Raw genomic sequence first — 13,062 nt, 5'->3', positions numbered from 1 at the left:
GATGTGAGAGGAAGCCTGTCTTTATAAAAGTTTCGTTTGTGTAATAAGCACATTATTTGATCTAGATAGTGTGTAATTTAGGTGGAAGAGAGGCTGCAGATGGATATTAGAAGGGGCTTAAGCACCCTCCGGCACCCCTTGGTGTCACTAATGTCATCACCAATTTAAATTAGAGGAACATATCTTAATGATAGTACCAGTAGGGTTTGAAATCCAGGCCTCTCAGCTGGTGGGAAGACGTATGGGGTGAGGGCAGAGCACATGGACGAGATCTTCCCAGCATCGTAGGACTTTAAACAAGGATGTTAACTGAGGACTATGCTATGACATAGACAGTCAATGATATAAGTGAAAAAAGAAAATTATGAGAAGGCATATATAGCATGAACGTGTATATAAATATATGGTGGTTAAGAGCACAGGATCTGGAGCCCGAATGCCCAGGTTCAGATAACGCTTCCACCGCTTACTCACCTTGGACATTTTACTTAAACTCTCTGTGCCTCACTCAGTCTCTTCATCTGTAAAATGGGGCTAATCATCGAGGGTAAGGTGAGGATCCATGAGATAATCCATCTAAGGCGTTTACTGCAGGTCCTGGCACACAGTAAGTGCTCAAACGATGTTAGTCGTTAATCTTGTTAGTCTCCTGCGCAGGGACCTCTTTCCCACTGGCTCTCTGGCAGCGAGCCGGCCCCACCCTGGCTGCGGAACCCAGGACCGGCCGCTGCGGCTGCCCATTGTTCCGGCCTTCCTCTCAGGCTGCTCGGGATTCAGCGGGAGCAGCTCCAGCCCAGGCGGTGAAAGCATCCGGGCTCCAGGCCACCTCCCCAACGCAGAAGTGGGCGCTTGTCCAGGCGCCCCCCCACCCGGGGGTGCGAGCCCTGGGGCCTCAGTCGCCTCGGGGTCCTCTCTGGAAAAATAGGAACAGGAAGGAGCCCACATCTCCCTGCGGCCTGAGGGTTAAGTGAGGTCACACGTGCACTAAGTCCAGTACGGTTCCTGGTTTCCTGCCTTGGGCACTTGTGTCCCCAGAGCTGTTGTCCCGCTGGGGTGGGCTTTCAGAACAGGGTGCGAGGGAGACCAGTTCAACACCGAATGTCTGGGCCCGAGGAATTCTTCACTCATGCTGCCTGTCCCTAGCAGCCTCACGCTTTCCTCCAGCAGGCGGCCAGCAGCAGGTGAAAGGGCTGGGCAGCTTTCCCAGGCCGGCAGCCACAGGAGACCTCGGTCTGGAGGCCTTGCATCCTGGCTCTACTGCCCAATTGCTGTGTGACCTTGGGCAAGGCCTTCCCAGTCTGTGTCCTGGTTTCCCTCAGATGGTTTGGAAGGTGGGTGTGGCTCCTCACCCTGGCTGTACCACTGGTTGTCTGGGTCACTATGGGAAAGTTGTCCCACCTCTCCAGGGCTCAGTTTGTCTTATCTGCAAAATGGCATGGCCAGGCAGATTAATTAGATAATTCCGGATGTTTATCCCTCTGCCACCCTTTCCCCCATTTCTCTGCTCAGAAGAGGAACAGTGCCACCAACTGGGGCTCTGCAGAGTAAATCCAAGCCTCAGCAGCATGTCTTTCTTCGCTGGGCAGCTACCAGCACGTGACTTCTGCTACTCTCCCTTCCCACCCCAACACTAAGGAAGCACAGAGGGCCTGAGTGTTCACAACTTGGCGTTGACATGGATGACCCAGGGCAGCATGTCCGGTGCCCATGGTGCAGGAGTGAACCTCCTGTCAGCAGAGGGAGCTTACGCAGTATCTGAGGAGTGAGGAGCTGGGGCCTTTTTCATATCAGTGCTCCAGAGCCTATTCTTGGAGTGCCCTCCTGTCACCTTCCCTCCGCCCGAGATGACTCTACCTGCCAGCCTCTACCCATCATGCTGCCTCCCTGCTCCTTCCCTCCCTTTTTGCTCCCCAATCTTGTGAACTGCCACAGGAACCCCCAAATTTTCTGTTACACAGAACAGTGGATCTGCTCCCAGTTTCTGCGGGTTGGGTGTAGGGGGCTTGGATGCCCCCATAATCTCCATCAACTCCCAAAGTCATCCCAAATAGAGTTACCTCCAAAGAAATCTTAGGGAATATGTCGTTCTTTTCTAAACAGTCTTAAAACAAACCTCTCCAACCTGCCCCTTCTTGTCAAGCTCCTACTCTCAATTTGCCTACCCAGATTCATCAAAGGGCTCTCAGCAGGACAAAGCCTCTTCCATCAAAAAGTATCACCTTCTGTGGAAGGCTGCTGGGAGTAAAGGCACGTTTCCATTCATGTATTTCAGTTAATCTTCATTGAAGTTCTGCAGGTGAGAAAATACTGCTCTGATTTTACAGAAGCGGAACCTGAGGCTTCTGGCATCACAGCACAGGCTCTGGACTGTCAGCTGTCTTTCTACCTCTCCAGCCACCTTGGGCCCCAGGCAGGTCCCAGCTGGCCCAAGGCAGCAGCCTCCCAGGACACAGCTGCTTCCCCTGCTCCTACACAGGTGACCACCACCTCCTGGCAGACACCCCCGAGGCCTGGGGTTCTTGTTAATGTCATTCTCCATATTATTTCCAATACTCTGCCCTCCAGGCCTGTGGTACGATGGCACCTCCCTGTCCCCTTGTGATTGGGTGAGGACACTGACTAGCCCTGGCCACTGAAGTATGAGAAGGGACAGTTGTCACCTTCAGCTGGAGCACTTAATTGCCAGATGGAGACTCTCTCCCTCTGCCATGGCTACTGACAGCCTTTCACATGGTGGCTGACCCACTGCCCTGAGCTCTGGAGTGGGGACACAGAGAGCCTGCAGCCCTTCATGGACATCCCTTGTGCGAGAAATACTGTCAGGAGCCATGGGATTTGGGGTTGTTACCGCAGCAGGGCCTAACCGGCCTTGACTAGTACAAATCTCCAGAAAGCAAAACGAAGGTGGAGCTGAGAAGTGGTGTGGAGGATGTTGTGTCTGGAAACCTGTTTTGTATTTTTTCACGATGGCCAGCCAGGTGCGGTCCCACAGGAGACACAGGAGAGGCTCTGGGCTACGGTGTCTTACACTCACAGGGCTGAGACAGGGGCATTGGTGGCGTGGTGGCGGTGGGCGGAAGACAGGAGTGGGGGTCAGGAAATGCTTGCGCACTTTTGTTCGGGTTTCCATGGTAAGGGCAGGGCAGGGCAGGGTGAACAGTTCAGGAGGGGCTAGTTTGAATAATTTCAGTGGGCCCTGGGCTACAGGGGTGGTCGTTCGTTGCCTGGTATCTGGCCCTGGGATGATTATGGAGCAGAGTATTGCCTCCCGGGGTGCACAGCGGGGAGGCAGTCTGGCCCTGGATATACAGTATTGAATGCCCAAGCTGGGTATCTGTGGCATCTCAGGCCCAGCAGGGACTGGGGGGACCCTGAATTTGCCCTTTGTTGGATGTTAGCACATCTTGGCATGAGTGGCTGAGACTGCTTGTTACCCCAATATCCACGCTCCCATTTTTCCTTTATAACAGAACCCCCATATTATATGGCAAAATGCCCAGCCAACAGACTCCATTTCTCAGCCTCCCATGCGGTGTGTGGCCATGTGAGGATATCTTGCCACCTGTGAATTGTAGTCTACCTCGACTTACCGGTGGGCTTCCTATAGGATACTGACTCAGCTGGGGGTTTACTTTGTGGTCTCGCTTCCTCCTTCCTGCTGCCCGGAATGTAGTTGTCGTGTCCACAGCACCAGCAGCCGTCTGGGGTGGTACAGGTGGTACAACGAATGTGAAAACTGTCAAGCCTTGGAACATGCTTTAGTACGTCATGAATGCTTTGTAGCCTCCTGTAAAAACAGACTCCCCAGGGAGGTGTGCCATGAGTCTCACATGGTTTTGTGCTCAGCTAGAGAGAAGCCCTGCTGTATCAAGTAAGTCACAGAAGGTCCTGGAAGTGATCTTTTTGGGTGAGCTTTGGGGTCTAGGGACATTTCTCAGCCACAGAGGAGGGCAACTCGTGGCCAAAGTGACTAACTGGAGAAGTGGGGCCTTGAACATATACCTTCTAGAGCTTCCATTGTGTTTCTTTTCCTGCGCAGGTACTGCCAGAGCCCACACCCCCTGACCCCCAGCCCCAGATGCTGGCTCTCTGCCAAGCAACGGTAGGAAGAGGGAGTTCCCCCACCTGGCTCCCCTTGCAGCCTCCCAAGGGACAGCCATGACTCCCCAAGCTGAGGGCCAGAGAGGGAGAGAAGACCAGTGGGGAGACACCCCAGCCCTACACTGACAGTTCCATGAGCCAGACAAGCCCCGCAACCGGCACTCAGGTTCCCCATTTATAAAATGGGGCAATAATACTGCCTCCCTCTCAGGGTGCTTGGGGGTCACACAGGAGGCACAGGAACGACGAGTGTGCAGTCTGGCTGTGTGGGCTAGTCCCCATCACAAGAGGCTGAAAGCAATGACGTACGTCCTGTTTGGTCTGGAGCCCTGGCTCAGGTGTCTGATGGACCTGAGTTCAACAGTGTGTCTCACCGCTATCGTGCCTTGTCAAGCTGGGCCTGAGCTCTCACCCATCAACTGGGCATTATTCCTGTGGCTAATGAATGTGAGCCACCTGGCACCATGCCTGGCTCATAGCAGCCCTCAGTAACTGGTGGGCCTTCCCCCACCCACTCCTGGGCTCTGGGGACATTTGTTGTTCTTACTGGCTGTCCTGTTTTCACACCTCCTTCCTATGTCTGGTGAGTCCCCACCTAATGAGGCTTCCAGTAAAGACGGCCATGAAAAAGAGAAAGCACATGACCCAGGCCCCACCTACCACGTGCCCCCAGCACAGACCTATGGGTGAACCCACCACCCAGCGAGGCAGGAGCACAGAGCCCCATTCCGGTGGGGCCCGCGTCCAGGGTCTGCAGCCACCAGGGACAGTTTCTGCAGGGACTGACAAAGGGACAGATGACACTCCCTTTCAAGGCTCTCCTCCAAACGGCTGACCACCCTCCACTCCAAGTTGCCTGTATGTGTTTAGATGCCCCTCCCGTGCATCTGGCCAAGAAGGCTGGCGGGAGTGACCAGCTTTTGCCAGGGATATAGAAAATTAGACCCAGGCCCAGATCCAGGGAGGCACAAGCTGTGTTTATGGGATGTGTACACATTGCAAAGGGAAAGCAAGAAGGCTCTGGGTAAGAATCCCAGCTCCCCAACTTACCATATGTCCAATCACCGCCCACAGCAGACTTCTGAACATGTTTCCATATGTGTCACAAGACTCCCAATGGTCATTTTTTGTGTTTTGGGGTTTAAAGGAGGTAAGGGATGGAAAGCCCCTTACCTCATACTTAGCACATTGTAGGCACTGGATTTGAGAAGACACTGGGTCAGGAAGACGCACAACACCAGTCCTCACGGTGTGGTTTGCATCAGAATCACGGGAAAGGATAAGTCAGATGCAGATTCCTGGACACATACCCAGAGTTGGGTGACGTGAGGCTGGGTGGGCCCCTGGGACCTCTATTTTTCAAAAGCATCCCCTGCCTAGAGGTCTCTGCTGCAGGTAGCTGGGGCCACTGCATTTGGAGAAGGAAAGGATCTGAGGAGAAAGGTGAGGGCCCAGATGGCTGAACCACCACAGCAGAGGAACCTTTCGAAACGGTAGCTTCTCTCTTGCTGGAAACTTCTAGAGCAACCATCTCTGTGAGAGTCCAACCTGGACTTATGTTCCAGAAACGATGCAGGTAATTTGTGTTTGATCTTAGCTCACATTTAGAGCAGTAAGGGACACATTTTCCTCACTTGGATACTGTAATAATCCAGTAACATGGATATAGTAGTTCAAATTTAGTTAGCACTTCCCATGGGCCAGGCATTATGTGAGTGTTTGTGCTAATAAATACCAATAAAATCATTTTCCCCTTCTCACAGGTGATATAATTGAGGCCCAGACAGATAAAGTCACTTGTCCAAGAGTAGGGATTAGAATCCAGGCAGGCTGGGATCCCACAGCCTATGCAGTAAGCTCTGCCCCCTCCAGCATATCACTTTGGGGTACTGTGAGGACACGCACGGGTCTCTGCAAAGTGCCTGCGCCTCCAGGCATAAGACTAAGTAGGGTAGAAGTGTGAGGAGTATGAGAATGTTAGGCAGGCCCCTGGGCCTCTGACTCACTGGCCCTCCCTCAGCTAACACCTGGGAAATCTATGACTCAGCTGCGCAGGGATGGGACAGACCTGGAGCCTGGGCGGCTCCTTACCACGCAGGCTGTGTGGTGTTGGGCAAGGTGCTTCTCTCTGTGAATCTGGGACCACTGTGAACAATATTAGATGGGTTGTGCTATGCCCAGCAGAGTGCCCGAGTGCAGGAGCTCATCACAGATCTTCCTGCCGTCACTCAGCGGTACAGGTGCAGCTGTGGTGACATAACCTGGGTCTTGCCACACCATCTGGATTCCTTGCTGAGACAGTAGTGCACAGCTGGTGCTTCTCTCTGCCCAGAAGCCATTCCCCCTTCTTCTAGGAAGAGCACCTCCATTTTCACTTGAACCAGGGGATTGGTATCTCTGTAACTTGTAGCTGGACTGATTCCAAGAGGAAGTTGGAGACTCACACTGATTGAGAGCCAGCTGTGTCCGAGGCACCTATGATTAATTCACAATCCTCGGGACGAGCCTGCAAGGCAAGTGTCACTCCTCCCACTTGTAGATGTGGAAACAGAAGCTCAAGAGAGGTTTAGGAACCTGTGCAACGTCACAGCTCAGATGCCCTAGTGCAGCCCATCTTTTAAATAAGAGTGAGGTCTTCAGTTCATAACAGCAATCAATTTTTCTAGCAGGGGCAATCATTCATTTATTCAATACTTACTAAGAGCATCCTCTGTGCCAGGCATGATACTAGGCCCCAGGGGTAAGAGGCCCATATCCAAGCCCCTGCCCTCAGGGAGCACCATTCCAGATGGCACAGAGGTTTCACCTCATAGGCCAAATCCAGGTGGCAGTCACTGCCTGTGACATTGCTGAGAGGACTCTGAGCTTCCCAGCAGGAGGGGTGTAGTGGCTGACTACCCAGGTCTGCCAAGGGCAATGTTAGGGAGTTTGAGTGTTTGCTGCCTATTGGATACCCAGTTTAGGCTTCTGAAGTTCGTTTGTATAAATGTGTAACAAAGCAGAAACATCCTGCTTGGAGCACAGGTTCCAACTTTTATTTGAAAATGGCCACTGTAGACCTAACTAGGCCCTGTCCTCAAGGCAGCCTAAGGTATACAGTACATAGAACAGGAAGTCTGAACCAGGGCTCAGAAGGCAAGGAGGCCATGTGGACGGGGATGATCAGGGAGGCTTCCTGGCAGTAGAGCTCCAGGACTTGGCTAGGTGGAGTGGGTAGGGGGGCTTCCCAGCAGCGGCACAGGCATGGGAGTGTGCAGTGGGTGTGAGGTGGGTGGGCATGGAGAGGACTCCTGCCCTGCTGGAGTGGAAGAGTAGGGGGAACAAGGTTGAAAAGGTAATAATGGGATGAGCCATGGAAACCTCAATGTCAGGCCTGATCTTGACCCTTCAGTAGGGAGCCAATGACGACTTGGAGCAAGGGCATGCCCAGTGAAAGATACTTCTTGGTGGCTGGAATAAGGGGAGAAGCCAGAGGTTGGAGTTAGTTATTACACCATGGAATGGAAGACGCTCCTGCATGTATGTGGGAGTTAGGGGCCTAGGTTCTAGTCCCAGATCTATGCTGACGTGCTGCATGACCACAGGCAAGTCCTTTACCCTTCTGCGCTGCTTTCCTGCTGCTCCATCTTCTTTTTTTCTTTATTAAGGTATTATTGATATACACTCTTATGAAGGTTTCACATGAAAAACAATGTGGTTACTACATTCACCCATATGATCGTATCCCCCCCATACCCCACTGCAGTCGCTGCCCATCAGTATAGTAAGATGCCACAGAGTCCCTATTTGCCTTCTCCGAGCTACTCTGTCTTTCCCGTGACCCCACACACACCATGTGTACTAAACATAATACCCCTCAATCCCTTTCTTCCTCCCTTCCCACCCTTCCTCCCCTACCCCTCCCCTTTGGTAACTGCTAGTCCCTTCTTGGAGTCTGTGAGTCTGTTGCTATTTTGTTCTTCAGTTTTGCTTCATTGTTATACTCCACAAATGAGGGAAATCATTTGGTAATTGTCTTTCTCCGCCTGGCTTATTTCACTGAGCATAATATCCTCCAGCTCCATCCATGTTGTTGAAAGTGGTAGGATTTCTTTCTTTCTTGTGGCTGAATAGTATTCCATTGTGTATATGTACCACATCTTCTTTACCCATTCATCTACTGATGGACACTCAGGTTGCTTCCATATCTTGGCTATTGTAAATAGTGCTGTGATAAACATAGGGGTGCATCTGTCTTTTTGAATCTGAGAACTTGTATTCCTTGGGTAAATTCCTCGAAGTGGGATCCCTGGATCAAATGGTATTTCTATTTTTAGTTTTTTGAGGAACCACCATGTTGCTTTCCACAATGGTTGAACTAGTTTACATTCCACCAGCAGTGTAGGAGGGTTCCCCTTTCTCCACATCCTCACCAGCATTTGTTCTTCTTAGTCTTTTTGATGCTAGCCATCCTAACTGGTGTAAGGTGATATCTCATTGTGGTTTTTATTTGGATTTCCCTGATAATTAGTGATGTAGATCATCTTTTCTTGTGCCTGTTGGCCATCTGAATTTCTTCTTTGGAGAATTGTCTCTTTATGTCCTCTGCCCATTTTTTAATCAGGTTATTTGCTCTTTGGTTGTTCAGGCATGTGAGTTCTTTGTATATTTTGGATGTTAACCCCTTGTCAGATATGTCATTTACAAATATATTCTCCCATACTGTAGGATGCCTTTTTGTTCTGTTGATGGTGTCCTTTGCCATACAGAAGCTTTTTAGTTTCATGTAGTCCCATGTGTTCATTTTTGCACTTTTTTCCTTTGCTCGAGGAGATGCCTTAAGGAAAAAGTTGTTCATGTTTATATTCAGGAGATTTTTGCCCATATTGTCTTCTGAGAGTTTTATGGTTTCATGACTTACATTCAGGGCTTTGATCCATTTCAAGTTTACATTTGTGTATGGGACTAGACAATAATTTAGTTTCATTTTCTTGCATGTAGCTGTCCAGTTTTGCCAACACCAGCTGTTGAAGAGGCTGTCATTTCCCCATTGTATATCCATGGCTCCTTTATCATCTATTAATTGACCATATATGCTTGGGTTTTTATCAGGGCTCTTTAGTCTGTTCCATTGGTCTGTGGATCTGTTCTTGTGCCAGTACCAAATTGTCTTGATTACTGTGGCTTTGTAGTAGAGCTTGATGTCAGGGAGCATAATCCCCCCAGCTTTATTCTTCCTTCTTAGGATTGCCTTGGCTGTTTGGGGTCTTTAGTGGCTCCATATGAATTTTAGAACTATTTTCTCTATTTTGTTGAAGAATGCTGTTGGTATTTTGATAGGGATTGCAATGAATCTGTAGCTTGCTTTAGGCAGGATGGCCATTTTGACAATATTAATTCTTCCTATCCATGCTGCACCATTTTCTCTTAAAGGCCCTTTCAGACCATGACTGAGTAAAATGTGTGTGTTTGTGGGGTCACTTGGTTCAGTCCAAATTTCAATTTCCTACTTTTTATTTGGCCTAGAAGTCCTGGCCTAAGGTCCATCACCCATGGTTCACCTCATGCTTCAGGCCCATATAGCTCCATCCTCAGGTATGTCCATGCCTCAGCTTCAAGTTGCATTTGTCTAACAGAAGAGAAAACATGACCTTGGAACCCTGTTCCAGCTGTGTAACTTGAGAGATGTACTTTGCCGGTCACAGCTCCTTAGCAGCAGGATATGAGCCATTGTGACGATACCTTTAAAGCACATGGGGCAGGTCTTACTGTTCTTCAGGCAGTAAGTGCTCAATCAGTGACAACTGCCTTTCCTGCTATTGTTCCATTGTTTCCTGTGTAGGAATCTTGGCTTTAAGTTCCTCACAAGCTATCAGTGTCTCGGGCTCCTGGTCAGGATCTGACACCAGAAGCCAGTGCAGCTCTGGCCAGGCTCCTCCCCCAGACTGTGACGTAGGGCTGCCTGACCTGGTGAGCAGTCCCAACCCTCACCCCTCCCTGGGTGGGGGCCCTGTCATTCCTCACAGGGCTGCCAGCACACAGGTCCCCAGTCTCTCCCCAGACACCAAGTGTGACAGGCACCTCTGTCCAACCAAACCCACCAGGACCTAAACTAAATTTCTCTTCCAATTCTGTTCAATTGTATCTGGTTACTTTGGTAATGGGTTATACATTCAAGTTTTTCAAAATTTAAAAGGCACCACAAGGTGTGCTGTAAAGAAAGTCCCCTTCCCACCCAGCACCCACACCCTTAGTTCCCCTTCCTGGGGACAACCAATCTAAATCCCTTCTTAAAACAAACTTAGTCGGCTCCTGTCTTATAAAAATCATAAGCATTTGAAGCAAAAACTGACTTCAAAACAAAACAAATCCTACCACCTGGAGCACACACACAAGTACAAACAAAAGCCCACCCACAACCCCCCAAGGGACCGCCAGCATTTCAGTACATGCCCTCCCTGCTGCCAGTGCACATCCACTTTCCAAAACGCAAAACACAAACTCAAGAGCAGAACCACAATATCGATTTTTCACTACCTTGCCAGCGTCTCAGGAACATTTCCTCATGGCTTCTTCCTTGAATGACTTTGATAGCTTTGTGATCTTCCAGAAATACTGCTTATTTAACTAGACCCTAGTGAAGGGCATTTGGGATTTCCAGTGTGGTGATGGGCCCTCAGACCCCAATGCCCACTTGTTTGCTGTAACAAAGTCCTAGGAGAGAAAATGCTGGGTCACAGGCGTGGCCATTTTTAAACACCCTGGATACGCACCAAACTGTCCTCACTTTGCTCAGCAGGCCTTGGGGTCTAACCCAAATCTGATTTCCTCAAGGCCACAAGGTCCTGGTTCATATATCACTCAACAGCAGGTGTGTGTGCCCCTAACCCCACCACCACATCTAGACTAGGGCTGGGGCAGGTTACCTGATTTGTTTACTCAGGCAAAGGGCCTCAACTGGGCTCATCCCAGTCCCAGGTGAGTCAGCTGACCACGGCACCACCCTTCCCCAAGCAGGAACCCAGCCGGGACAAGGGCCACCACCTTCCAAGGAGAGAAACAGACTCGGCAGTGGCTGGAGAAGGACGGGCAGCAGCACCTGGCGCAGGTAAGAGCCCTGCCTCCTTCCCTCACTGTCCTGACCCTCTGGGACTTCCTGGCAGTTTCCTTTCAAGGCACCTCACTCTGGGAGCCAAGTGTGAACTGGGGTTTCTCCTACGACCCCAGCCCTGGGCGGTCTGAGGTTCGAGTGACCTTCTTCCAGTATCATGAGGGCGCCAGGCTCCTGACTGCTGGTGACAGTGTTCACGGAGATGGGACCCACACCTTGCTCCCTGAAGCGGGCCCCTGGAAGGCCAGGCAAAGAACTGATTGTCCTAAGAAACTGAGTGCAGGCCTCAGTTTCTGTTTCTTCTCTGCCTGAAGCTATTTCTACCAACAAGTTCTCTACCAGGCAAGGAAGCTGGGCCAGGGCTTAGCCACTCTCAGAACTGGTTTCTTCATGTGGAGACTGGACACATCCCCCCAGTCAGAACTGAGTGAGGTAATGGACACAGGGGGCCAGTGTGCACAGCAGCCCCAGAAGATGGTGCTGAAATGGGGCTGCTGGGGGCTGGGCAGCAGGCAGGGGTGTTACATGTGGCAGCTCAAACTAATGACCCTACCTCCCCAGCCTTCTCTCCTGGGCTCCTGCCCTTGCCCTCTAGTCCACTCTCCAAACATCAGCCAGAGGGAGCTTGTTACAATCAAAGTTGGGCCATGTCACTCTGCTGCTCACACTTCTCCAGGGGACCCCATCTCACTGGAGGAAATGCCACGTCCTTCCCATGGCCCACAGGCCCAGGAGGATCTGGACCTCACTGCCTCTCCAAGCTCCTCTCCCGTTACGCGCCCCCTGAATGACTGACTTCAGTCTCACTGGGCAGACGTTCTGTACATGCAACGGGCCCTCCCATCTCAGGGCTGCTGCAGCGCTATGCCCTCAGCCTCAAGGCACTTCCCTAGTCCTTAAGGCTTTTACTCAAGGCACCTGTCAGCCCCACAGTGAGGCTCTTCTGGACCTTCTGACACCTGCTACCCTCCATCCCGCTTTCCTTCTCCCATCAATTCCCACCAGTGGACACAGCATTTGCTCCTATCCATCCAGCTAGAAGTACCACTCCTCCAGGACAGACTCGTCTGCTCACCGCCTTCTCACCGTCCCCAGAACAGTAGGGGGACTTAGTGCTCAGTAGATGCACTGAAGGAAGGAACCAAGCTAACGATCCTGCACACACTCTGTGAGTAGGTACTGTGCCACCTGCTTTCCACACACTTCCTTCTAAGACCCTTTTCATCTCCATCATAACTCTGTGATACAAGTATGGTTACCCACAATACAGAGGAAGAAATGACACTCAAAAGGGACTTGTCCGTGCTTGCTCTCACAAGGCAGAGGCAGCAGTCTGAATCCAGCCCTGCCTGCTCCCAGGGTCTTTGCTCCTGCTCTGCCCCTCCTGGGCCTGGATCCGGGGGCATCTGCATTCCCTGAAGCAACTCACAGTTCTTCTCCAGCAGGCAGTACAGCCCTGAGAGGAGAGGCACATGCTGGCGGCCTAGCAACAGCTTCCTCCTTCCCCACTGATCACATCCCTGGGCTAATCTGGCCTTCCAGTTCTTCCTCTGACATTCTAACCCACGCTTCCCTCCCACGTGCTGTCTTCTGAAGGATGGATGAGTTGTCCCCAGAAACAAGTAGGAGTCCCGGAGTTTCAGCTCTTTGGAACAAAGAAGTGACCTCATTACAAAGTCCAAAGATGGGGGCTGACAACCTCTTCTCAGACCCACTCATCTCTGAGGCCTCGCTGCCGGTTTGCTGTGGGTGTTGTTACTACTTATAACATCAAAAACACATTGGCTCAGGGATGGAAATTCTGGAAAGTGCAGTGAGAGAGAAAAACTCCTCTAGAAGGGATCGGTTAGGTGTTTCTTTTCCTGCCAGAG

The 13,062-nt window shown here is 51.0% G+C and overlaps 2 protein-coding genes across 18 annotated transcripts in view; one reads left to right on the top strand and one right to left on the bottom strand.

Moving 5' to 3' along the window:
- LOC140849500 (syntenin-2-like) overlaps positions 1-13,062 on the top strand; it is a 115,344-nt gene that overhangs the window by 87,171 nt on the left and 15,111 nt on the right. The window contains exons 1-2 of one of the 7 annotated variants that reach the window (XM_073236787.1): positions 11,132-11,188; positions 12,227-12,359. The exons of 1 other annotated variant lie outside the window; for it this stretch is intronic. The gene's annotated coding sequence lies outside the window, so the exon portion shown is untranslated. Of the gene's footprint in view, positions 1-11,074; positions 11,189-12,226; positions 12,368-13,062 lie in introns of those variants that run through there. 5 more of the 7 variants (XM_073236788.1, XM_073236782.1, XM_073236783.1 and 2 more) reach the window with 5 other exon arrangements.
- Positions 1-13,062, bottom strand: part of LOC140849511 (EF-hand calcium-binding domain-containing protein 8-like) — a 34,213-nt gene that overhangs the window by 19,424 nt on the left and 1,727 nt on the right. Inside the window, exon 2 of one of the 11 annotated variants that reach the window (XR_012131449.1) lies at positions 475-1,423. The exons of 9 other annotated variants lie outside the window; for them this stretch is intronic. The gene's annotated coding sequence lies outside the window, so the exon portion shown is untranslated. Of the gene's footprint in view, positions 1-474; positions 1,424-10,617; positions 10,795-13,062 lie in introns of all 11 variants that reach the window. One more of the 11 variants, XR_012131450.1, reaches the window with a different exon arrangement.

This window comes from Manis javanica, chromosome 5, assembly GCF_040802235.1.
Source record: "Manis javanica isolate MJ-LG chromosome 5, MJ_LKY, whole genome shotgun sequence".
NCBI lineage: Eukaryota > Metazoa > Chordata > Mammalia > Pholidota > Manidae > Manis > Manis javanica.
This window is presented reverse-complemented; position numbering and strand designations above follow the sequence as displayed.